General features: G+C 37.4%; 1 protein-coding gene across 19 annotated transcripts in view; it reads left to right on the forward strand.

Moving 5' to 3' along the window:
• The window catches only part of LOC136835021 (RING finger protein 44-like), a 215,644-nt gene that overhangs the window by 103,947 nt on the left and 85,952 nt on the right, over nucleotides 1-25,745 (forward strand). For 6 of the 19 annotated variants that reach the window (XM_067098077.1, XM_067098070.1, XM_067098075.1 and 3 more), the window contains one exon: nucleotides 4,937-5,016. The exons of 12 other annotated variants lie outside the window; for them this stretch is intronic. The gene's annotated coding sequence lies outside the window, so the exon portion shown is untranslated. Of the gene's footprint in view, nucleotides 1-4,936; nucleotides 5,017-23,254; nucleotides 23,295-25,745 lie in introns of those variants that run through there. One more of the 19 variants, XM_067098078.1, reaches the window with a different exon arrangement.

The raw sequence follows: 25,745 nt of genomic DNA on the forward strand, positions 1-25,745 counted from the left end.
GAATCTTAAAGGGCAATTGAATGTGGTATCTTAAAGAGAAGTCGAATGTTGCAACTTTTTGGGCAGTTGAATGTGGCAACTTTTTGGGCAATTTAATGTAGGCAGTTGAATGTGGTATCTTATAAGGTAGTTGAATGTGGCAAATTTTTGGGCAGTTGAATTTGGTATCTTAAGGACAGTTGAATGTGGAATCTTAAAGGGCAATTGAATGTGGTAACTGAATGTGGTATCTTAAAGGGCAATTGAATTTGGTATCTTAAAGGACAACTGAATGTGGAATCTTAAAGTGCAATTGAATGTGGTATCTTTAAAGGCAATCGAATAGGGGGTATCTTATAGGACAATTGAATGTGGTATCTTAAAGGGGAATTGAATGTTGTATGTTAATGGGCAGTTTATTGTGGCATATCCAATGTCAGGTGACTGTAGCACCTCCATAAGCAGTTGTACGTAGGTTCTATGATGGTAACTGGATGTGTCATTTTAAAGGCGAGCAGTCTTAATGTGGTATCTCGAATGGCAAGATGTAGCTGACATCTCTTACAGTAGGTGAATGTGGCCTTCTCGATGGCAGTTGAATGTGGCATCTTCGGTGACAGATGGATATGGCTGGCATCTTATGGCAGTTTCTGGTGTTGATGATTATTGATGATTAGTAGTTTCGTCTGTTTCTCTGTCCTGCTGTATGATGGCTTAATGATAACTGACTCAAATCGGGCAAAGACAGCAGCCTTTGGAACACGTTTTCCGAAATAACATGTGTCTCTCTTAACCCAAGCAGTGAATTATGCACGTGTTTGTCAGTGCTTGTTGAGTAGAGAGGGAAAAAGAATTGGGAAATAATAAAAAAAAAACCAATGCGGGGGATCAGTGCCCGGAAAAATATACTCCAACGTAATTGAAAACGGTAAGGTCCCGACGAGACTGAACCTCTCTCTCTCTCTCTCTCTCTCTCTCTCTCTCTCTCTCTCTCTCTCTCTCTCTCTCTCTCTGCACAAACAAGAAATGTGACCCACGCATTCATGATTTTCCCCACTGAACTGTCGCATGGAATAAACTTCCGTCGGATACCGGGGATAAAAGAAGCCATGAGATTTAGGCAAGAAAACATTAAAATGCACGGCGGATGACGTTCCTTTTACACTCAGCTGTGCCTTGATGTTTTTGCCTGACTTTTCCAGCGGGAACAAAAATATCCACGAGAATACATTACCTTTTTATGGAAGGAGACCTGGTATCATTATTTTTAATCGTTGATGAGTAGTAGGGTGTCTTATAAACGCTCCTCGGTCGGATCTTCCGAATTGATCAATATGACGATGCTGAAAAAGATCACTATTTAATAGATTAAAATTAAATATCTGAGAGGAACCTTCGATTGCACTGTAAATGCTTTTCATGTCGTACTGGCATGAGACTGGGGAGGACTGACTTGGCGATATTGGGATACTTAGGGATTATTGTCTTTTAAAATTAGTGGGAACTGGGATCTCGAGTGTTTTGATCGCTAGTGGGGCTCTGTCAAGATTTCGTTTTTTACTTTTAACAAGATTTCTTTTTTCGGAATAACCTTTTGAAAACAAGTTAGCTGTTTATGGCTCTATAGGTTTATTATTATTATTATTATTATTATTATTATTATTAGAACACATTCATCTAGAACTTTAAAGCTGTTCCTGTATTGCACTAAAAGTTAGGACAATTACTCCAAACAAAATATTCATATTCATATATGCTTTGCCGTATCCTATATGCAGTTCCTCAAATAATTTGTTAAGTTCCATACTTAAAGGTATTCTGGCTTCCGGTTTTATTTATTTCGTCACTCTATTTTTCATGTGTATTAAAATTTGCTCTTTTGTAATGTACAGCACTCTCTTCTCAGGAGGCCTAGAAGGGATACTCAAGTTCATGAACGTTAGGGTTATATAGCACACTGTGAATAATAATAACTGGAACAATAATAACCGCTCGCCGTGGTCCAGTGGTTAGGAATCACGGCCATCAGCCTGCAAGAGTCCAGAGCTTTTACCCTTGGATGTAGGGGAAATGACTGAGGAATGTTTTCCGAGGCATTCTCAGAAATACGTACCTGGGAGTGTGTCGATTTGGCTAGTCGCAGCCAGGGTGGTGAAAGGCTAGTTGAGTATCAGAAAGTTTATGCTTTTGGGGGGCTCCCCCCCTCCAGAAAGGTAAAAGGCGTACAGTAAGTAAAGTAGCACCAAGTGCAACAATAATGATAATATTTATTATAATGATAATAAAGTAATTCTTTGCTGTCATTGTGTATAATGAATTATAACCGCTTGCTATTCATGTTTGTAGTAATGAGAAATATATAATTAATTGCAGTCAACTTGTATAATTATCATTATCATGAATTGTTATTCATTGTTGTCAGTTTGTATAGTGATTAATCTTTACAATAGGTTATAATTCATTGCTTTCAGTACGTATTATGAATTATAATTCATTGACGTCATTCTGCTTAATAATTAATCATTATAATGAACTATAATTAATTTTTGGCTAATTGTATAATTCATTATCAGTATGATGAATAATTCATCTAAAGTGTGTAAAACGCATTTGTCGTCAATTAATCATGTTAGGGTTTGGAGCTTTAAACTTGTTCTGCATCGATGTGTGTGTTTTGGAGAGTATAATAGCCACTTCACTGAAATGACAAGTTTCTTGATTATTTTCAAAAGGCCGCTCTGCTAACATGACAGTTTCTTGATTATATTCAAAAGGCTGCTTCACTGAAATGACAGTTGATTATTTTCAGAAGGCTGTTTCACTGAAATGACAGTTGATTATTTTCAAAAGGCCACTACACTGAAATGACAGTTTCTTGGTTATTTTCAAAAGACTTCTTCACTGAAATGACAGTTGATGATTTTCAAAAGGCCACTCCACTGAAATGACAGTTTCTTGATTATTTTTAGATTCTTCGTTGGACTGGTCGGTACCGTTCTCGGCTAGCACTCTGCATGGCCCGAGTTCGAATCTCCAGCCGGCCAATGAAGAATTAGAAGAATTTATTTCTGGTGATAGAAATTCATATCTCGGTATAATGTGGTTCGAATTCCACAATAAGCTGTAGGTCCCGTTGCTAGGTAACCAAGTGGTTCTTAGCCACGTAAAATAAGTCTAATCCTTCGGGCCAGCCCTATGAGAGCTGCTAATCAGCTCAGTGGTTGGGTTAAACTAAGGTATACTTAACTTAATTTTTTTATAATTTTTTTATTATTTTCAAAAAGGCTGCTTTACTGCAATGACAGTTGATTATTTTTAAAAGGCATCTCTGCTGAAATGAGAGCTTCTTGATTATTTTCGAAAGGTCACTCCACTGAAATGACAGTTTCTTGATTATTTTCAAAAGGCTGCTTCACAGAAATGACAGTTGATTATTTTCAAAAGGCTGCTTCATTGAAATGACAGCTGATTATTTTCAAAAGGCCACTCCACTGAAATGACAGTTTCTTGATTATTTTCAAAAGGCCGCTTCACTGAAACGACAGTTGATTATTTTCAAAAGGCTGCTTCACTGAAATGACAGTTGATTATTTTCCAAAGGCTGCTTCACTGAAAGGACAGTTGATTATTTTCGAAAGGCCACTTCACTGAAATGACAGTTTCTTGATTATTTTCAAAGGGCCACTTTACTGCAAATGACAGTTGATTATTTTTAAAATGCTACTTCACTGAAATGACGGTTGATTATTTTCCAAAGGCCACTTCACTGAATGACAGTTGGTTATTTTTAAAAGACCTCCACTGAAATGACAGTTTCTTAATTATTTTCAAAAGGTTGCTTCGCCGAATTGACAGTTTTCCTCATTATTTTCAAAAGGCTGCTTCCCAGAAATGACAGTTTCTTGATTATTTTGAATGAAAAAGTCGCTTTAATGAAATGACTGGTGATTATTTCCAAAATGCTGAAGTTACAGTTTTCTTGATTGCTTTCAAAAGGCCGCTTCGCTGGAAGGACGGTTGATTTATTTTCAAAAGACTTGTTTGCTGAGGTGACAGTTTTCTTGATTGTTTTTAAAAGGCCGCGTCACTGAAATGACAGTTTTCTTGATTATTTTCTAATGGCGGCTTTTCTGAAATGACAGTTTATTTTTTTCAAAAGACCGGTTTGTCGGAATTACAGTTTTCTTGATTATTTTTAAAAGGCCACTTTGCTGAAGTGACAGGTCTCGATTATTTTCAAAGTTGATTCACTGAAATGATAGTCGATTATTTTCAAAAGACTGGTTTATTGAGATGAGAGTTTTCTTAGTTTTTCAAAGGCCACTTAGCTGAAGTGACAGTTCTTTATTATTTTCAAGAGGCTGCCTCGCTCAGATGACAGTTTTCTTATTTTCAAAAGGCCACCTCCCAGAAGTGGCAGCTGAAATGAAAGTTTTTGTTTATTTTTCATAAGCCGATTTGACTGAATGGTAGTTTTGATAATTATTTTTTAGCAAGTGACAGTTTCTTTTTAATATTGTTGTGTTTTTTCACCAGTTATTTTACTAAAATGACAGTTCTTCTTGATCTATTGTCCAGCACCCAGCTCGCCTAAGTGTCAGTTTTCCTGATTATTGTTCGCCGGCCGGTTCACCGAAGTGCCATTTTTTCCTTCCCCTTAATCGCCACAGTGAAGTGCGACGCCATTAACGCTGGCCTCAATCCTCCAGATTGTGGCTCTATTCTTGGTAATTGCTTTCATTGCGTGTAAGTGTTTAATAGGGTCCGTTTTAGATGACGTCGGCGGAATTAGAACGCGCCTGATTGAGAGTGACCCCAAGTGCTCAGAAACTGTGGATGATTGCTGTCAGAATTCTCGGGGGTAACTAGCTGCAATGTGATTTATTATTATTATTATTATTATTATTATTATTATTATTATTATTATTATTATTGTCTGTATCTTTATCATCAAAAGAGACGGTGATGTAGGATTGGATCAACATAGCGAGTTTCAAACTTACGGACAATACATTCCTTCCCGATGCTCAGATCAAGGTACCTCGATATTATTACTATTATTATTATTATTATTATTATTATTATTATTATTATTATTATTATTATTATTATTATTATTATTATATTGTTGTTGTTGTTGTTGTTGTTTTTATAAAAGGAATCTTAATGATTAAAGTCGTTGAAGGCTTCACGTTTCTATACTTAATTTGACGGTGGAACAGTAAAATAGCTTTATCTGGCCTAGGTTTATAACATTAGAGAAAAAATATAAACTTTTTATTCTCAGTTCCCGAAGACACGTGAAATGCATCACGGCAGATCTTTTCACCCTTTCGTGTGCATGTAGGCATGAACGTACGAAAGGCTGACAGTCGGAACACATGTAAAACTGGGTACGACTTAAAAATCCAAAGCTGGGCATCATAAGTGTAGAGCTCATGTTTATCGGTTATGCCAAAAACATTAGATTCGTGAGGGAAAAACAATTCCCCTGACTGACTGACTTGTTTTGATGTTTCGGTTATTGCTGACGAGATTATGTCGCCTGATTTAATCTCTCTCTCTCTCTCTCTCTCTCTCTCTCTCTCTCTCACACACACACACACACACACACACACACACACACACACACACACACACACAGAGGCTGTATGCACTGATGGACTAAATAACGGAACTCCATTACATAACATACTATTCATTCCCTACAAACGCTCCAGTGTTCGTTGCAAGACAACAACGAATTATGTTGCAAAACTCGAGAGGGTCAGGTCTGCTGCTGCTTTGGTATTCTCGGGCAACTGATCCGCGTTCTCTGCATATGTATTAGATTATATATATATAATATATATACATATAGTATGTGTGTGTCTGCACTTTTGCTGGGTGGACGCGTGCGAGTCATGTAGCCTCATATGTGCCTCCCCTTCAAACGGCTTACATTACCTGTTCTGTATCATCTGACTGAAACCTTACACGCACCAACCACTGAGGGCAGACGGTCCAGGGCTATTCACACAAACATACAAACGGAGGGAAACAGACCCTTACCAGTTACACAGTTGATTGACATCATGCTCTGAGTGTCCGAGTCCATAACATTTAAGGACCAGTGGGACGGGCATCCCAGTAACCAAACCTTGCCCAAACCTGAAGGATAAGCGAATCCTGAGTGGACTTATCGGTAAGGGAAGTTGAGTTAGGCTTCAGTCTTGAAGGATGGGAGGTTGTAAGACTTTGGGTAACAGAATACATAAAAGACTACTGCGCCTTGAAAAGTAAGTTGTGTCACATAATGCGACTTTTATGTCAGGAGAACTTCTTTGGAAAGGAAGACAACTATTGATGAATTTGCTTATTGGACTTTTATGTCGATCGGGATTGGAGAGGTATAGGGGTTGGCTGGCTGCTATTAAAAATGAGCCTGTGAAGGTTCTCGTGTAATTGACAGACGGGGCGGCTGATGATGTAATACTTGAGAAAGATGGTCTGAAAGCTCTCGTACATAAGAGAGAGAGAGAGAGAGACTGTTGAGATGTTGAGAACAGAGGACCCAGGCAAGAGCTGTAAGGACAGAGCCCCTCCCTTACAGGGCGTTGCGTTAGACTTGAGGAGAGAGAGAGAGAGAGATAGAGAAATTCGCATTCACACAGACAGCCAGCCAGGAGTGACAAGCATCTCTTGCATATGTGGCATTGAAAGGGCGCCCGAGACAGATAAGCAAAGGGACAAAGCGACCGTCAGAGACAGGAGGCGAAGGGAGATAGAAGCAAAAGAGGTCACTCCCAGATGGAAATGGAAACCTGCTTCGCATAGCCGAGGAGACGTCAGTAGTAGAAGAAGAAGAAGAAGAAGAAGAAGAAGAAGGAGCATGTTGGCGGTGATGCTGTTGCTGTTGTTTTGGGATGAGTCTAAGCCGAGGCTGCAAACTGGGACCTGCTCTGTTGATGTCAGTTGTGAGGAATCATCTGTGCACCTCACTGGGTGCACTGTAGGCATTACTAAAGGTTCTTTGCAGCGTCCCCTCGGCCCCTAGCTGCGACCCCTTTCATTCGTTTTACTGTATCTACAGTCATATTATCTTTCTTCCATCTTGCCATCCACCCATTCCATTATTTCATAGTGCAACTGCGAGGTTTTCCTCTTGTTGCGCCTTTCAAACCAACCTACTCTCAGTTTCCTTTCCAGCTCTGAATTACCTCATAGGTCCCAGTGCTTGGCCTTTGGCCTGAACTGTATATATTCCATCTTGTTTTGGGCTGAAACGTTGACAAGAATGTAAATAGTAGGTTCTCAGAAGCCGGGGCTTTTACATGAAGACAAGAAGAGGGGCTGTTATTGGGGTGTTATGTACGGAGTTCCCCCCTCCCCCTCCCCACATCCCCCTCCTAGAGATGAGGGTCTTCTAAGTACATCCGCTAGCCTCGGGTCATGTTGGGGACCTGCGGAGGTTACGCTGTTGATGAGCGACTCCATTTGTCGGTTGATTGAGGTGTCTTTGTGATGGAAAACGTCAGTTTTTGCCCCCTTAAACAACAACTGAAATGGTTTAAAAAACCTGTTAGCTAGAAGAGAGCAGGAAAGATTTCTGGACACCGAACGTGTCCGTGTTAGTTGGTATTAGATTCGCGGAGAAGCCAGAAGAGTAAAAGATGAAGAGACGAAAAAGAGTATCATTTAAAAAGAAGAATAAAATGTTTAGTTTTCTAGATGGCAGGCGGTGCGACGGTGGTCGGTATCAAAAGTAGGAAATCTTACAATAAAAAGCAAGAGTTCGAATGAGAAGTTTTGAGAGGGAGTAATTAAATGAGGAGGTGGGCAAAAAGGACGGGCGAATTTATAGGAGGGGTGAGTTGTGGAGTAGGGGAAACCTTAAGGGAATAAGGGAAGACGGGGATTAGACTAGAGCCGTAAAAGGCTCGCGATAAAGGTGCGAGGTTCGGACCAGGAGTAATACTGGTACGGGGGAACAAGGTACGAATCCGAGAAAACTGAGAACTGACGAATCTTTCGAGGGAAAGAAAGCAGATCCGATTATTCGTGATAAGTAGAGTCAGAGGTACAACCTCGCATACTATGTATACAGTATATGTATATATTTGTTTATTGATTTAACAATAAGCCGTTCCCTCTGATAGCAGGTGGCTTCACAGATGCAACAAGGCCTTCGGGAATAATAAGGACTGTGGTCACGGCCACATTCATGCTTTAATTGCTGGGACGAGAATGAATCTGTTGTTCAGAAAAAATCATATATATCATTTATTTACATACACATAAATACATATATGTATGTGTGTACATATATGAACATATATACATACGTACATATATACAGTATATATATATATATTATATATATATATATATATATATATATATATATATATATATATATATATATGAAGATATATATTGTACATAAAGGCAATGCCACGTAAAGAACAGTAAGTCGAAAGGCCTAGCACCACTCCGTCGTTTCACTTTCCTTCGTGGCACTGCCTTTATTTATATATTCATCACGCCCCATATTTTCGTGATTCAGTTGCACATATAGGCTATGTGCGGTATATCAAACCCTCAGAAGATGGCTTATGTAGCAATAACGCCGACACTGGTCAGGACCAACAACTGTGTTTCATTTCTTCCTGTGGTGTTCACGTGAATTTGTGATTATCAGCAAATATATATATATATATATATATATATATATATATATATATATATATATATATATATATATATATATATATATATATATATATACATACATACACAATTACATGTTAATATGCATAGATGCTTGCACGCAACTGTACGTACCAATATATCATTGCGTTACAAGTTGTTCTACATTTTGAAATATGAATAATAAATACTGCGTGCCTTAACATAGTTTCTACTTCCCAACACTTCCTTCTCTTGTAGCATTGTATGAAATTGAGGGAGGGAACTAGCTTGCATACAAGTATGTGTTTAAATCTCCATTAATGTCTAGTTTTCCTGAAAAACGTCGGAGATGAGAGTTAACTAAGAATGAAATTAAAATGACTGACTGCTAAAATTTTATGTACCCGAAGTGGTTACTTCTACGCGTAGGACAGTTGCTCTTTCAGAATTTGACTCTCGATTGCCTTAGTAGACACTAGATACTTTGTTTGTAGGATGGCTTCTGTTCCCTTAGGGTAGGATATCTGGGCAAAATCGTGTGTCGATTTTAGATTTAGATTTGGCCTCGTGAGAGGCTAGTTTATTGGACACCCTCCCAACGTGTGAGAGGCGCTGCATCAAAAGAGATACATATACAGGACACCCTTTTACACAGGACGCCCAAAAGGGTTGAGTCACATAGTGGAACAACCCCTAACATCAGTACTGTGCTTTAACATTGAAGTAAGTACAGTTCACGCTAAACATTTGTAAATAAATCACATTTACATTTATATGAAAAAGACAAAATAAAAGGTAGTGATACCCTCTCCTAAAGGAAAACACTTCTGAGGTTGATTAACATATTAACACATACATGACAGCAGAAATAATAATGATAATAACAGTGGTAAGAACCCATACACGTATCAGGCACTAATAACTAAAATGTACGTAGCCTAGGCTACATTAATTGTAACAGTGGAATCTAAGCCTAGGCTGCATTGATTGTAACAGTGGAATCTACACAAGATCATAGCCTAGGCTACATTAATTGTAACAGTGGAATCTACACAAGATCATAGCCTAGGCTACATTAATTGTAACAGTGGAATCTACACAAGATCATAGCCTAGGCTACATTAATTGTAACAGTGGAATCTCATAGCCTAGGCTACATTAATTGTAACATCATAATTGTAACAGTGGAATCCACACAAGATCATAGCCTAGGCTACATTAATTGTAACAGTGGAATCCACACAAGATCATAGCCTAGGCTACATTAATTGTAACAGTGGAATCTACACAAGATCATAGCTTAGGCTACATTAATTGTAACAGTGGAATCCACACAAGATCGGTTTCTGTTCCCTTGGGGTAGGGTATGAAGGCAGAGTCCTGTGTCGAAGATCCTTCGTTCGTTGAAACCCTCGACAGTTTGTAAACAGTCTGTTTGCAGAGAAGGTTACTGTAGTTCAAATCATCGACCGAAAACGTGCCGTTTTGCTTCAACTTCGAGTTACTGGCTTATAACAGATGGCGATTTCACTTTGAAGAGCATGAGTGATTTTGTGTATTGGAGTTCTTCCTGTAATGAACCCTTGTGCCCAAAAAACCAACATTTTATTTATGCCCTTTTAATTCTTTTCTTATTCGTTTAGTTTATTTGACTTTGGTCTCGTGTCGCCACTTTAACACATCTGAAAGAGAGAAATAGTTGTGGGATTTTCACTTACGGTATAGGAATTCTCTTGTGTGTAAGCTTACCCAACCAAATTTTAATGCCGTTTTGATATCTCCATATGACGGCACATTTTGAAAAATAATTAATAATAATCACGTGTTTAATTATATACTTTTTAATGATATTACACGTGTTTAATTATATACTTGATATTACACATCCACTCGAATTGTAATGCGGTGCCAATACTGATTTTATTTGTTAAAAAAGGGATGATATCAAGTGATCGAACAACCGAAGTTAATTAGCTGATGTGTTAAGGTTGTTTTGGCATCCCTATATAACGACACATTTTGAGAAATAATTAATAATAATCATGTGTTTAATGCCCTTGTCATTACACACACTCGAATTTATAAGACGGTGCTAATAGTGATTTCATTTTAAAAAATTAGGATGATTTAAAGTGAACGAACAGCTTAAGTTGATGAGCTGGTGTTTATATTTGAAGAGGTCTTTGGGTACGTAGCTGCATGGGTGCTTCCAACCCACCCACGGATAGACGCTGACAACCGACCTAGAAATCCCTTGAACTCAACTTGCAGATAAAGCTGTGTCTGGTAGAGGCTCCGCTCAATAATAAACTACCCGAATAGCAAAACAAGAAAGCTGGATGATAAAATTCAAAAGTAAACCGAAGGGGGATATAAATAGTCCAGTGAGAGCTTAGATCGTAATCCTGAGCTGTTTCGTAACTTGGAAAACAACCTTCTTCTGTCAACTCATCTGTGAGCCGTCTCTGCGTCATCGTCGGTTGGTTGTACCTCGTATGCACATAGAATAAATTCCTCCTCGTAAGATTAGAGGTAGAATAAATTCCACCTCCTAAGATTAGAGGTAGAATAAATTCCGCCTCGTAAGATTAGGGGTAGAGTCAATTCCGCCTCGTAAGATTAGAGTTAGAATAAATTCCGCCTCGTAAGATTAATTTGTCGGAATTATTCCAGGGTTTGAAATTTAATCAATTTGATTAATCTGTTTGTTTAAATAAGTAGATTTTTAGGTCATTGGAACTGCTGTTACAATAATTCATATTAACGTTATTGTAACTAATCCTAATGTTTTAGTAAGGTAATATTATAGTTATTGGTTTTGGTAAATAAAAGTATTATTATAAATGAGGCTGTGTTCCTTGTGAAATAAAGAAAAATATATCATGTACTCCATGGTATATACAGTTCAACTTGGGCAATAAAGTAATTTTATTATTATTATTATTATTATTATTATTATTATTATTATTATTATTATTATTATTATTATTATTAAAAATACTCATAGTAGCATGAGTCTTGAAATGGAGAAACAAATCCACAGTCATGTCTGGGTACAAATGTATTTTAAAAAATCTATACAGAGAGCTTTCCGGAATGAGTTCGATTCCTCTTTTCAAAATGGGAATCGAACAGATTCCCGAAAGCTCTCAGTATGGATTTATTTTTAAATATATTTTGTACCCAGACATGGCTGTGGATTTGTTTCTCCATTATTATTATTATTATTATTATTATTATTATTATTATTATTATTATTATTATTATTACCACCGATAACAACATCGCCTCGATGGGTCGTTTACTATAACCAAGGTTAAAATAATAATAACACCACCAACGTTGACGGCGCTTTTGCCGATTTTCGTACTGCCCAGGACCCTGGTAAGGCTTTCCTCATTCCTTATTTCCCCCCCGAGTCTTATAGTCTCTCCTCTTTCCAGGGGCGGGGTTATGGCTTCCTTGGGGATAAGTCTGCCGTATCCCTCTCGAAGTTCCCCCACTATTTTTTTTTTTTTTCTGATCTCATTAAGAGAAGGGCTCTTCGTGGTCGCCTCGGCTCCTTTCTGTAAAACATCCATGTATGTATGTATGTATGTGTACAGAAAGAGTCTGTTGGTCAAATTTACCACTTCAGTGACTTACTGATTACAGTAAACTCTTATCCTCTTGATTTCCTGAGCTCTTAGAAGAGATTATTTTGACTGTCTCTAAGGATGCTGTCTAAAGCACCTTTGCCCCTGACGCGTAGCGGTTCTAAGGATTGCCGATATGTTCCATTTTCTGGCACTTACGGCCAACCTCGAGTCTGTACTCTTGTCAAGTTGTCATTCATAAACCTGGAAACTTTCCCGAGTGCTCTGAAGCGTATTTATATTACATGCACGTGCGCTGAAACGCGCGCGCGCTTACCTGGTTGATGAGGTCAAGCTTTACCGGTACTTGTGTAGTGGACTTGCATCTTAATCTGTATTTTCCGGTCCCGTAGGGGGGTAGTGCCGTCGTTGCACCTCACGCGGTGCACTGTAGGCATGACTAAAGGTTCTTTGCAGCGCCCCTTCGGACCCTAGCTGCAACCGCTTTCATTCCCTTTACTGTAACTCCTTTCATATTCTTTCTTCCATTTTGCTTTCCACCCTCTCCTAACAATTGATTCTTAGTGTAACTGCGAGGTTTTCCTTCAGTTACAACTTTCAAACCTTTTTACTGTCACTTTCCGTTTCAGTGCTGATTGACCTCATAGGTCCCAGTGCTTGGTCTTTGGCCTGAATTCTACAGTTTATTCTTTATCGGACGCACTGATGCACCACACCATTTTTCCAAGCATCCAGCCCTTCGTTGGCTGAGTCGGTTGAGCTTCAGACTGTCACTCGATGGGCCGGAGTTCAGTTCCCCCGGCCGGCTGATGAAGAGTTAGAGGAATGTATTTCTGGTGATAGAAATTCATTTCTCGCTATAATGTGGTTCGGATTCCACAATAAGCTGTAGGTCCCGTTGCTAAGTAACCAATTGGTTCTTAGCCACGTAAAATAAGTGTAATCCTTCGGGCCAGCCCTAGGAGAGCTGTTAATCAGTTCAGTGGTCTGGTAAAACTAAGGTATACTTAACTTCTTTTTTTTTTCCAAGCATCCGTGCTCATACGATGTGAAGTTTATGATGACGTCATTGAATAAGCTCACTGAAAAGTGTGGCAAAAAAAAAAAAAAGTTTTTGTCGATTATTGTGTTGTAATGGTACGGTTGAGTTGTGGCAAATGGCGTGCTTCGAGTGGAAAAGCCCCTTCGTGGATTGAGCGAACTTGTAATTATGTTGCATTACTAAGAGGTCAGTGATACTTAACAATGAGAAGTGCACACGTTTATTTTTGTATGATTATTTATAATGGTGAAATAGTTTAATATATCTGGAATTCATACAATTTGCAATGAAAGATCCGCAGTAAGAGGCCCTCATAGAAAAAGTAAGTGGAGTAATAAAGGAACGTAAAAGACAATAAAGATACATTGGCACAAGTTATGCTTACTTTCATTTCCGTAGAACTTGGATTTTCCTACATTAGTTTTCAGCTTCTTTTTTTTTTGTAATTTATGTATATTTTCGTTTTGAATTATGATAGATTAGTTTATATTTCTATGGCCTTTAAATTAAAGAAAATCCGGCTTCGTTGAAAATTTCCTTTTTTTTTAATATATATAGATAGATAGATAGATAGATAGATAGATAGATAGTATCGCGTCTTGAAGTGGAACTTGATACGTTGAGGGTTCATGCTTTATAACGATATGTCACTATAGTGAGCATAGTTGTTAAAATTTCGACATGCAAACGCCTTACATACCTGAAAACAAAGTGCCGTATAACCGGGCACAGAACTACCCGAAAACAAAGTGCCGTATAACCGGGCACAGAAAATACCCGAAAACAAAGTGCCGTATAACCGGGCACAGAAAATACCCGAAAACAAAGTGCAGCATAACCGGGCACAGAAAATACCCGGAAACAAAGTGCAGTATAACCTGGCACAGAAAATACCCGAAAACAAAGTGCCGTATAAACGGGCACAGAAAATACCCGAAAACAAAGTGCCGTATAACCGGGCACAGAAAATACCCGACAACAAAGTGCAGTATAACCGGGCACAGAAACACGGTCGTCTTGGATGAAGAGGGACGAAGGGCCGACCTCCAGGCCCAGGCCACCTTTGGTTTAGCCCGAATTTTTCCTGTGTTTTATTATACGTGGGCCATTTCTTCCTCTCCCGTTTAAAATTATAAGCAAATATTTGCGAAGTGTTTACTGTCTGGTGTGATCTTAAGGACAAGAGCCTGGGCTGGCTAAAGGCCACCTTTAACGGCAGTAAAGAAGAGCTATTTGTCTTTCTTGTCTCTGGACGTTCTTGTAAAAACCTGGCGCCATCATTCTTATAATGTGTGTGAACAGGAGAATGGAGGAACGTGTATTGCCGATCTTGACTCTCTCTCTCTCTCTCTCTCTCTCTCTCTCTCTCTTAATTCCTGTCTTTATTTACTTGTTTTGATGCCGTTTCCCATCCTGCCGAATGAGATATTTTATCCTATTCCAAAAAAGTACGTTTTTGGGATTAATTTCGAGGTCTAGGTTAATCAAGAGAATGTACTATTCAGTTGTTTGATTTTACAAGTGACTTCGTTTTTAAGTAATATATGCGTGTGCATGGATGCATATATATATATATATATATATATATATATATATATATATATATATATATATATATATATATATATATATATATATATATATATATATATATATATATATATAATAAGAATACCACAGGAAAATGACAAGCCCAAGTTTAGTACAAAGCGCTTTCACGTTTTTATTCACGCATCTTTGTGCCCCGAAGTTGCGTGAATAAACGTGTGAAAGCGATTGGTACTGAACTTCTTCCTATCATTTTCCTGTTGTATGCCTATATACTGAAGCCACGTGCATCTACTGTGGTTTTTAATTATATACAGTGTATATATATATATATATATATATATATATATATATATATATATATATATAGCCTCGATGGCCAAGTCAGTTAGAGCAGCAGCTTTGGACTTCTTAGAGGTCTGTGGCGCAGGTTCAAATCCGCAGCCGACCGGTCAGAGAGGCGGAGAATTTGCTATCCGTGTAGACACCCCGGGATTGTGTATGTAATCAACGGATAGGTTTGCTTAAAAGCAAATGGGTGTTACAGACTAACACACACACAAACAAAGACACTCCAGCATCTCCTAAAAAAAAAAAAAAAAATAACAGACACCTCATATGTCTCGAACTGTCCACCTAACCGCGCAACAACTTCTCGCTGCTGGGAGAAAGGGCGACGGTGACTGGTATAAGACATGTACATGCGCTACCGGGGTTTAAGCGATGTCAGGCAGGGCAGCTGATAGAGACTCTACGGTCTACCCCAAAGCCAAATCGAAGTCGTTCAAAAGAAGCCATCGTGCTTACCACATACAAAAATGGGAAAAAAACACGTTAAAAGAATATATATATATATCTATATATATATATATATATATATATATATATATATATATATATATATATATATATATATATATATTAAATTAAATTTTTATATGGCCGTTCGAAAATATGATGTGAAAATTGCCCCTATACAAATATATATATACGGTAGGGTCCAAGTAAAATGTTTTAATTAGTTTTTGCTTTTGTACTGGCGAATGGAGGGCGGTGATGTTGATTGAGCTAGCTTTATGCCAGCAAGGGCCCTTGTTCGAGTAGCCCGTAAAGGGAGGTGATAGACGGTCCCCTTTTTATTGTGACCCGCAGTCACTTCACTTAATTATCCTTACGTGAGGGAGAAAAATGCCAAATCTACCTGATTATCACCAATTTCAGGGAAAAAAATTGAAAGGGTTTAATGAAATATGGCGGAAGTGCGAATCTCCTTCGCATCTTAACCTTTGGTAGCTTGGGTGTAATTAGTTTTTTATTTCCTTGTTCGTTTTGACACCTGTGTAAAAAAAACTTGTTCCTACACAATACACGAACCCTCGGTTCTTTACACAAGGAATTACTTTCAGCGAAGCAGGAAGTAATTCCTTATGTAAAGGAAATCAGGTTTGCATAGTTAGGAAAAATAGAAAGTGCTTTAAAAATTTGGGTGGGTAGGTTTTTATGTAAAACTGATGTCATTACAACAAAGGGTAAATTGTCGGTCGAAATATGTTACGGGTTGTTAAGTAATGAAAGCGGAAATGGGGAAAAACGTATTTATTGTGCCTGTTGTTTTTCTAAGAATTTTTTGAAACGGGAAAACTCCATTTATATTTAACTTATTTTCATAGTATTTAATGTTATCGAAGTACTGTCTAACCCATTTTCATACACTATATTTTGTCTCCTTTATAAAAGTTAATATTATCGAAGTGTAAGCTATTTTCATGTATATTTTATTTTCTTTATAAAAATTAATATTATTGAAGTATAAGCCATTTTCACAGACTACATTTTTTCTAAGAAGGACCAATGAAATAGGCATAAACCTTTCTCATAGATCTCCTTTCATAAGAACGGTTTGAGAAATAAGCATGAACCATTTTCAGTTTTTATAAAAATGGTTTCGCGATGCGTTCCGTCAACCTGACTGCTTCAGTGTAAAATGAGGCCCAACTCTTAAGTGAGTAAAGTGCAATGAATATCTGGGTCTGTTAGTTATGTACTGGCATGAAAGTAGACATATTGAAATGCAGCTCTCTCTCTTTCTCCTTCTCTCTCTCTTTCTCTAATCCACAGGTTCCGTTGTGAAGTTGGAGCGTGCGCCTGCATTAACATAAACACTTGTTGCAAAACTCACAGATCTTGGAAACTGTAAATTTTGTTGAGGGTTTTCCCTTTGTTTTTGTTGATTGCACTGTGACTGTGTCAACAATACGTATTTTGAATTCTAGACCACGGTCGAATTATCTTCGATTTTATGGTATTGATTAGGTAGTGTCAAGGCTGTACTAATTATATACGAATCGATACACACACGATCACACACACACATATATACATATGTGTGTGTTTTTATGTATATATAATATATATATATATATATATATATATATATATATATATATATATATATATATATATATATATATATATAAACAAAATAACCATACAACTTCAATGTATATAGGCCTATATTCCTTCTGCTCTTGTTAGGCTTCAGTGAGAGGGATGGTTTAGATTTCAGATTCATTAATTTACAAAGAACAATGTAACAAGTACGAGCTTTCGAAGACTATGTCTTCGAAAGCTGGTACTTGTTACATTGTTCTTTGTAAATTAAAGAATCTGGATTCTACACATCCCGTCTCATTGAAGCCTAACACAAAATGTATGTATATATATATATATATATATATATATATATATATATATATATATATATATATATATATAGAGATAGAGAGAGAGAGAGAGAGAGAGAGAGAGAGAGAGAGAAGAACTTCGAGCAATGCTCTTGAAAAAGCATAGACTGCTGCTTCATGCCTCATAAATGCTGGATTATCCGGTTTCAAGTCTTGTTTACCTAATCCGGTAATCGCGTAAACTTCCTGTGTGTAAGCGATTGGTTTAGGGTCACTTGAGAAATCCATTGATGCCTCTCTCTCTCTCTCTCTCTCTCTCTCTCTCTCTCTCTCTCTCTCTCGTTAAACATAAAAGATATTCTTAGTAAGAATTCTCAAGTCTTTTGTTCGCGTGAGGACGTATACCTTCCAGTCAGACTTCGGGATGGGAGAGAGAAATAAATGGTGGATTTAATTTTGGGACGGTGAGAAAAGGAGAGAGAGAGAGAGAGAGAGAGAGAGAGAGAGAGAGAGAGAGAGAGAGAGAGAGAGAGAGAACTTTCTGCGGGGAGGGCTTGAGTAAAACAATTGCACGGGTTGGGAAAGGAAAAACCTTGCACCATGTCTTGCTGCCATTGTGTATCTACAGAATAAAATGGAGTATGACACAGTTGCATAAATTCACTTTTTCCCTTTCTCTGTCTGGCAGACTGGGGCCGAAAGGTGTGATCTAGTAAATTGGACGTTGAACGATATTTTCGGCTTACTATTTGTGTATATTAAAAATGCAAAATGCCACTGTGTATGTGGTATAAATTCATGTACACACGCAAATACACACATTATATATATATATATATATATATATATATATATATATATATATATATATATATATATATATATATATATATACATATACATACACACACACACACACACACCCGCGCGCGTGTGTGTATGTGTATTTATGTGTAATGAATGAAATAGAAAATGATGATGATTCAATGAAAAGCTTCATTTTAGACAATTTATAATTAAAACTAATACAACAAACGATTTCAATTCTCCATTGCAATGAAGTTTTGACTTCGGCGAGAGAGAGAGAGAGAGAGAGAGAGAGAGAGAGAGAGAGAGAGAGAGAGAGAGAGAGAGAACAGCGCGACTGTGAACACGCAAGAAGACAGGAAGTCAGCGCTTGAAGCTGAAATTCAAAGAAGCATGAAATAATTTATTCTGAAAAAGAGGAACATCGGTTACGCATCAGAGTCGGCGGTTGCAAGGCGCGCATATGCATTGTGTGCACCTCCGTGGGATTGCAAGTTGATGGGAAGACCGAGCAGCGATTCAAAAGGCTTGATTTCTATTTATTCATATGCTTCGCTGGCGTCGCAGATTCAGAGGAGGGTCGTGTAACTTCCATGAGAAGCGGGAGATTGAGGGTGATTGTATGGATTAATTCATGAGAGAGAGAGAGAGAGAGAGAGGATGTGTAGTTGATCACGTGAGAAAAAGGACACAATGTATTATGCAATTCGACCGAAGACAGATTTACCTGAACCGAGTAGCGATCTCTCATTGTGTTTAGAGACCCGTCCAGACTTCTCTTCCCGCCAAGGAAATTGTACATCAGGTCCCGTACAGAAACCTGCGCGGTAAACCCTCAAGACCCGTCGCTTTTTAGTCATGGAATCTTGCTCAAGAACAGCCTATAGTTTCTTGGTGAGCTCCTCAACTGCGTAGGACTCCTCATCCATCGCCGGAGAGCGGAGTCCGAGGGTAGACCGAGGTAGTTATTAGTGGCCAGGTAGAACGTATGAGGATGAGGAGTAGGAGGTGGATCGCTACCTGCTTGGTACAGCTACTCTACTCTCTCTCTGGTATGAAATGCCTGAAGGCAGTCGCCGTATCGGATGATTGTTTCCATAATGAAACTGCCACCGTCTGCACGGCCAGTGTCCGTTTTCATTTTTGAATGCGATGTTTCGGACACTCTTTCGCTATGTGGAGATACGTGGAGGAACTTGAAAACGTTGTCGGGGTACCCGTTTTGTTGCTGTCGTGGGTAGAGTCGTGTGTATGTGTGTGTGTGTGTCTCTGTGTGTACACTGGGGGAGAGAGAGAGAGAGAGAGAATGCGAGTGTGGCTCGGCGGGGAACGATTAGGGGGAGCGGAAAAAAAAAAGAGGGAGGAGGGAGTTGGCTACACTACGCAGCGAGGGTGGGGTGAACGATGTTGAATGTCAGAATTTGCGTCAAGTTTGTTTATTTTCTTCCGATTGAATAGGGGCGGGTCCATTAGTGTTATACGCAGATATTTGTAATTTGTATTTCCATGTGCCTAGTAAAGAGTTGTAGACCCAGTGCAAAAATATAAGCGAGGAACCAAAAGGAATTCGCGTCGGTGGAAATGGCAGCGCGTTTATCGAGCAGGGACGGTCTTGAGGACTAGAAAGGCACACGTGACTAGTTGTGTTATCGGTGTAAACAGAAGGGAAAAGGGACGGGGACACAGTATTACAGCCTATTGCCAATACTGATAAGATAATTTTAGTCTCACTCCTTGTTTTTCGGGTACAAGCGTCTTTTCATTTCTTCCTTAGCTTGTATTTGGTTGCTTGTATTCAAGTACATGAGTACTTGAATTCGATTTCTGATCGTTGGTTCTTGGATTTTCTTACTGGTTACCTACTGTTATGGTCTTTACTCTTTCAGTCGCTTTTGTGTTCATTTACTAATATTTACCTGTATATGTCTGCTAAGAACAGGCTACATGATGCCCTTTCATGTAGTTTGTTACCTAGGTTTATTGAAGGTTAATTCTGTTCAATTTCTTACTGGTTACCCGTTGGAACGTATTCCTGGTCTGTTTTCATGAGCAAGAGCCTGTGCTGGTATATGCCCAGCTTAAGCTACAACAACAAACAGACAAACAACCAGAACTGAAGGAAACTAGACATAAGAGTAAAAAGTGAGAAGGATAAGATGATAGAGAGAAACATGCCAAATATATGCACACTCTTCTAAAAAGGGTTGAATAAAAGTTATTTAAGGCTTTGATACTTTTTAAGAAAATTTATATATTAAATAAAATTATATACATTTAAAACAAACTCAAGTAGTCTGAAGACCTAATATATATATATATATATATATATATATATATATATATATATATATATATATATATATATATATATATATATATATATATATATACACATACATACATATAGGTGTGTGTGTGTTACCCACGTAGTAAATAGAAAGAATGAATAAAGAAATAAGACAATTAAATTGTTTCAGTCATGCATGATAGCTCCTACCAAAGACTGTGAATATCCATGGCACAGCCCAGGGTTTGAGCACATCGGCTGTATGGTCGCCACCCAGTGCAAGGCAACTAATTATAGCACCAAAGATAGCGTATCAGTTATAGTAAGTTGTCCAGATACCAAAGACACTCGGCAAAATTTAACTGAGAGGAGGGGGTGGTGAATGTCCCTACTACCTTGTGAATAAAGAGTTGGGTAGAAACCAAATTTTGGAAACAGTACTAAACAAAGATTGTTGGGTGCTACTTTGGCTTGTTATCCACGCGTCACCTACTCGAGGTGCTAGTACTAAACACCGTAGGGTAAATGTAAAGTAGACGGCCGCACGAAGATATCGTTTATTTTAATATGATTTGTTGGCCACACAATATAGAAATAGATTTATATATATAATATTTTGATCCCCGAGGGGCTAGTACTAAACACGGCATCCCAAGGAGCTTCCGCCATGTTTAGTACTAGCACCTCGGAGTAGGTGACGCGTAGACAACACGCCAAAGTAGCACCGATTGTTGGATCTCCCCGTTTGGATTGATTCTCAAGGTCATGTGTGATAGATAGAGAAGTTGACTCAAGGTTTGTTTTTTCTCAAACTGGAGGCTTGAGCAGAATCGGGAAGGTGGCTGTGCGGTAGACAAAGTCATTAGTGTAAAGGGTCAAGGATGGAAGTATTTGCCATTGAGTCCACCTTCTCGCCAACAGTGGCGTTAGTTTGCTGCTCGGGGATTCCAACCGTCGCTGTTCTCCTGGTTACACATGTCAGGTACAATAGTACATGATGATATGTGAACATCCTATCTATTCTGAATATGGAAAGGTGCGGACACAAATCCACACACACAGCTTCAGTGAATGTTAGCCTTCCGGTTCTCAGAAAGTTAGCCGTTTTACAGACTAAGCCTACACACACAAATATATATATATATATATATATATATATATATATATATATATATATATATATATATATATATATATATATATATATATGTGTGTGTGTGTGTGTATATATATATATATATATATATATATATATATATATATATATATATATATATATATATATATATATATATATATAGGTGGATGGAAATGGTGATTATATATATATATATATATATATATATATATATATATATATATATATATATATATATATATATATATATATATATATATATATATATATATATATATATATATATATATATATATATATATCTCACCCCTTCCATCCACCTACTCCGAGGAGAATTGATTATTTCCCTTCGAAAATTTCCAGTGCGGTAATTTAAAATTTCAAGCGCAACAAGCGACCGAGTGTAACTTTGAAATGAGAAGGAAAAACACGATTAGTAGATGAACTCCCATAAAATTAAGTTTCCCATTTTCATGTGCACTGGTTTTATTTGACCAACTCAGAAAGGAAATATATTTTTTATCCTAAGATTCCTGAAATTTACACAAGACACAGATCATCCACAACTCTTGATGATGATGAGACATAGTAATTGAGAGAAAATAATTCTCAATTATTTTGTTATTTTAACCACCAATATCATTTCTTAATCTTAATTTTTTAAATTTTTACCTCCAATCTCATATTTTACACGTTAACCCAACTGGAACCCAACTGGCCATTTCTTGACGCTGGACGAAAGAAACGATGATATGCTTGTTTTGATCCACATTGTGGACCTTTACCCTTGTATTAGTAACCAGAAAATGTTAGGGTTCGACAGTTCAGCTTTAACCTGGAGTTGCACTAATATGGCAGATATGAGAGATGGCTCTATGGGCTTCCAGAATTGGTCATAATCGTATGATTGCTGCTGGCTGACTGAGACTGACTGGTCAGTCTCAGCCGTTTTATGTTGACTGCTCAGTTCTCTCTCTCTCTCTCTCTCTCTCTCTCTCTCTCTCTCTCTCTCTCTCTCTCTCTCTCTCTGATGTGAGGCGTTTGCTTTTATGAATGGCCTCAGTTGTAGGCAGGCACTCGAAGTGTCGTTTTTCCCGAGAGCCTAGATGCTTAGGATGGTGAATCTGAACCTTTGTCGTCTCTATGTGTTCAAGGGAAAATTGGTCTTTTTAATGCTTTGTTTTATGTAAATTTGTTAAGAAAAATCAATCCCTCAAATACAGTTTTTTCTTAGGCACAAAGATATTTTGAGTAATTGAGTGTTTTGACTTTAGAGTTTATGGATATACTAGTTTGTAATATATAGATTTGTTAGACACTGATTTTACTCAAGTCATTATTTTTTCCTAGTTATAAAAGTATTTTAAGTAAATCAGGATTTTGAATTGAAAGTTTATAAATATACGGACCAAATTTTACAACAGTACGATTGCATTAGGTTAGGCTGTTAAATGAATATATAAATATATTTTCATATATTTATTTTTCTTTTTTACAGGTAAGAATGCCGTACTGTTTATGAGAAGTTACGTTTGTGCGGTCGGTAAGTATTAAAAAAAAAAAAATTCCACTGAAATTGCAGCCTATTGTGGATGTTTCAGTATAGATGGTGACTAGCGAATTGTTTTGGTGTGCAGTATTTTCCTCTGGATGCATGAATAAGTAGGTCAGCAGTGGTGAATCTTTCCGAGCTTGATTCGACTTTAACATATAATCGTGTCCATTTCGAAATCGGCGGCTCTTCCAAGTCTGCAGTTGTGAAAAAATTGTGTGGACTGCGGGAAAGAGCTTCTACGTTGGATATTTCCGAGTTCGCCTCGACTTTCATATATAACAGTTTCCATTTCGACTTTAATATATAGTCCTTTCTATTTTGACTTTAATACATAGTAGTTTCCATTTCGACTTTACAGTCGTTGCCATTTGGCCCTTCTAAAATATATAGTCTTTACATTTCGAAATCAACGGTTCTTCCAAATCTCTGTAGTCTTGGAAAAAATCGTGTTGATCGCGGGAAAGAGCTTCTACGTACGCTACTAACCTATATTGGTCGGAGAACCCTTTACTTTCTCTTGGCTTCTTCAGCGGAAATGTCGTCTCTCGTAGTGTTATTTGCGCAACGGCGCCGTAGGACATCCCCCCCCCCCCAACCCCACCTCTTCCCGGCTTCGACGGATTTCAAATCATGTCCGCGGAGGGACGACCTCAGAATTCGCATTAGGTCTGGGACGCTCTGTTGGGGAGAGACTTGAATTGTTATTGTTGTTATTGTGCGTTGTGCTTGCTGGGGTGGGTGGGTTGTGGGAGTAAGGAGCGGAGGTTGTCATTGCGGGTGTTTGTTCTGAGGTTGCTGGTATGAGAATTGTTATTATTATTATTAATCTTTTTTCTTTACTAATAAATGATCTAGCCTTTCTATATTTCCTACTACGAAATACAGAAAGATTAGATCGTTTATTAGTAAAGAAAAAAGATAAATCCATAAATCAGTAAGTAAATAAATAACAAGAGAAATAGTGTAGTAAAATATTATTTTTTTTTTTTGTCTATCACAGTCATCCTATTCGACTGGGTGGTATTTATAGTGTGGGGTTCCGTGTTGCATCCTGCCTTATTATTATTATTATTATTATTATTATTATTATTATTATTATTATTATTATTATTATGACAATCGTTTGAGTTGCTAAAATAAAGTAATTCACAACGTTGTCAGTATGTATATATATATATATATATATATATATATATATATATATATATATATATATATATATATATATATTTATATATACACTGAAAACTTCGTAATCTGTCCACCATTTTTATTATTATTATTATTATTATTATTATTATTATTATTATTATTATTATTATTATTATTATTATTATTGCAATCGTATGAGTTGCTAAAATGAAGTAATCCACAATGTTGTCAGTGTAAATATTATATATATATATATATATATATATATATATATATATATATATATATATATATTATATTTACACTGAGCTCTTTGTAATTTGTTCAACATTATTATTATTATTATTATTATTATTATTATTATTATTATTATTATTATTATTATTATTATTATTATTATTATTATTATTATTTTCGATGCCTTCATTATGTTTTTCAAGGTTATTTACGATTCAGTGACAATATCTGAACAGAAATAATCTTGTTGGAGTCTCTCTCTCTCTCTCTCTCTCTCTCTCTCTCTCTCTCTCTCTCTCTGTGTCGATTACTCCAATCAGATGATCTACCTATCAATCAGTCGGTTACGCTGCTCTTAATTAAAACTGGCCGTTGGCAGTTGCCATTCATCCAACTGGCCCTCCGTGATTCCCATAGTGTGACGTCCATTCCAGATTCCCGATCACGGGAACCCCAGATATGAATTGGGAGAGTGAAATGAATATCGTCCTCCCTTTGTCCTTTCCTATAGATTCTGTTACATTGTAGCCTTCACTGAAACTATCAAATTTTTTTTTATCAGGACCTCGGAAATTGTAACGACAGTTTCGTCACATGTCAGTCATTCGACCCAGTCTCACTTTTTATTTTTAATGAAGTCATCGCTATGGCACCCTCATGTCCTAATCCAGCCCAGACTTGAATGAATGAGAAATTGAAAGGAGTTGTAAGAATTGGAGAAAACGTTGACAGTTGAGATTTTCAAAATTATTCATGTTTTGGGAAAGTAACTAGTAACTACACAGCGTAATCCGTGAATTAATGATTTCCAGGGTCGATTCTCCCTAAGATCAGTAGAGTAATGACTGAAAAAATACCTTCAAAAACGAAATAGCAGTCCTCTGTTCCCTTCTGTTTAGATTAAGATGTTATTTGAGGTAGTTGCTCTGTTGCTTCTTTGTTTTTATTGTAATCAGTTTTTCTTTTTGGGGGTCTGAGTCCATCGCCAGTGTCTCCAGGAAACGGAGATGAGTCATTGTATTGTTCGGACTTTGATACGAGTTTGCAGAA

This window comes from Macrobrachium rosenbergii, chromosome 54 (assembly GCF_040412425.1).
Source record: "Macrobrachium rosenbergii isolate ZJJX-2024 chromosome 54, ASM4041242v1, whole genome shotgun sequence".
Classification (NCBI taxonomy): Eukaryota; Metazoa; Arthropoda; class Malacostraca; order Decapoda; family Palaemonidae; genus Macrobrachium; species Macrobrachium rosenbergii.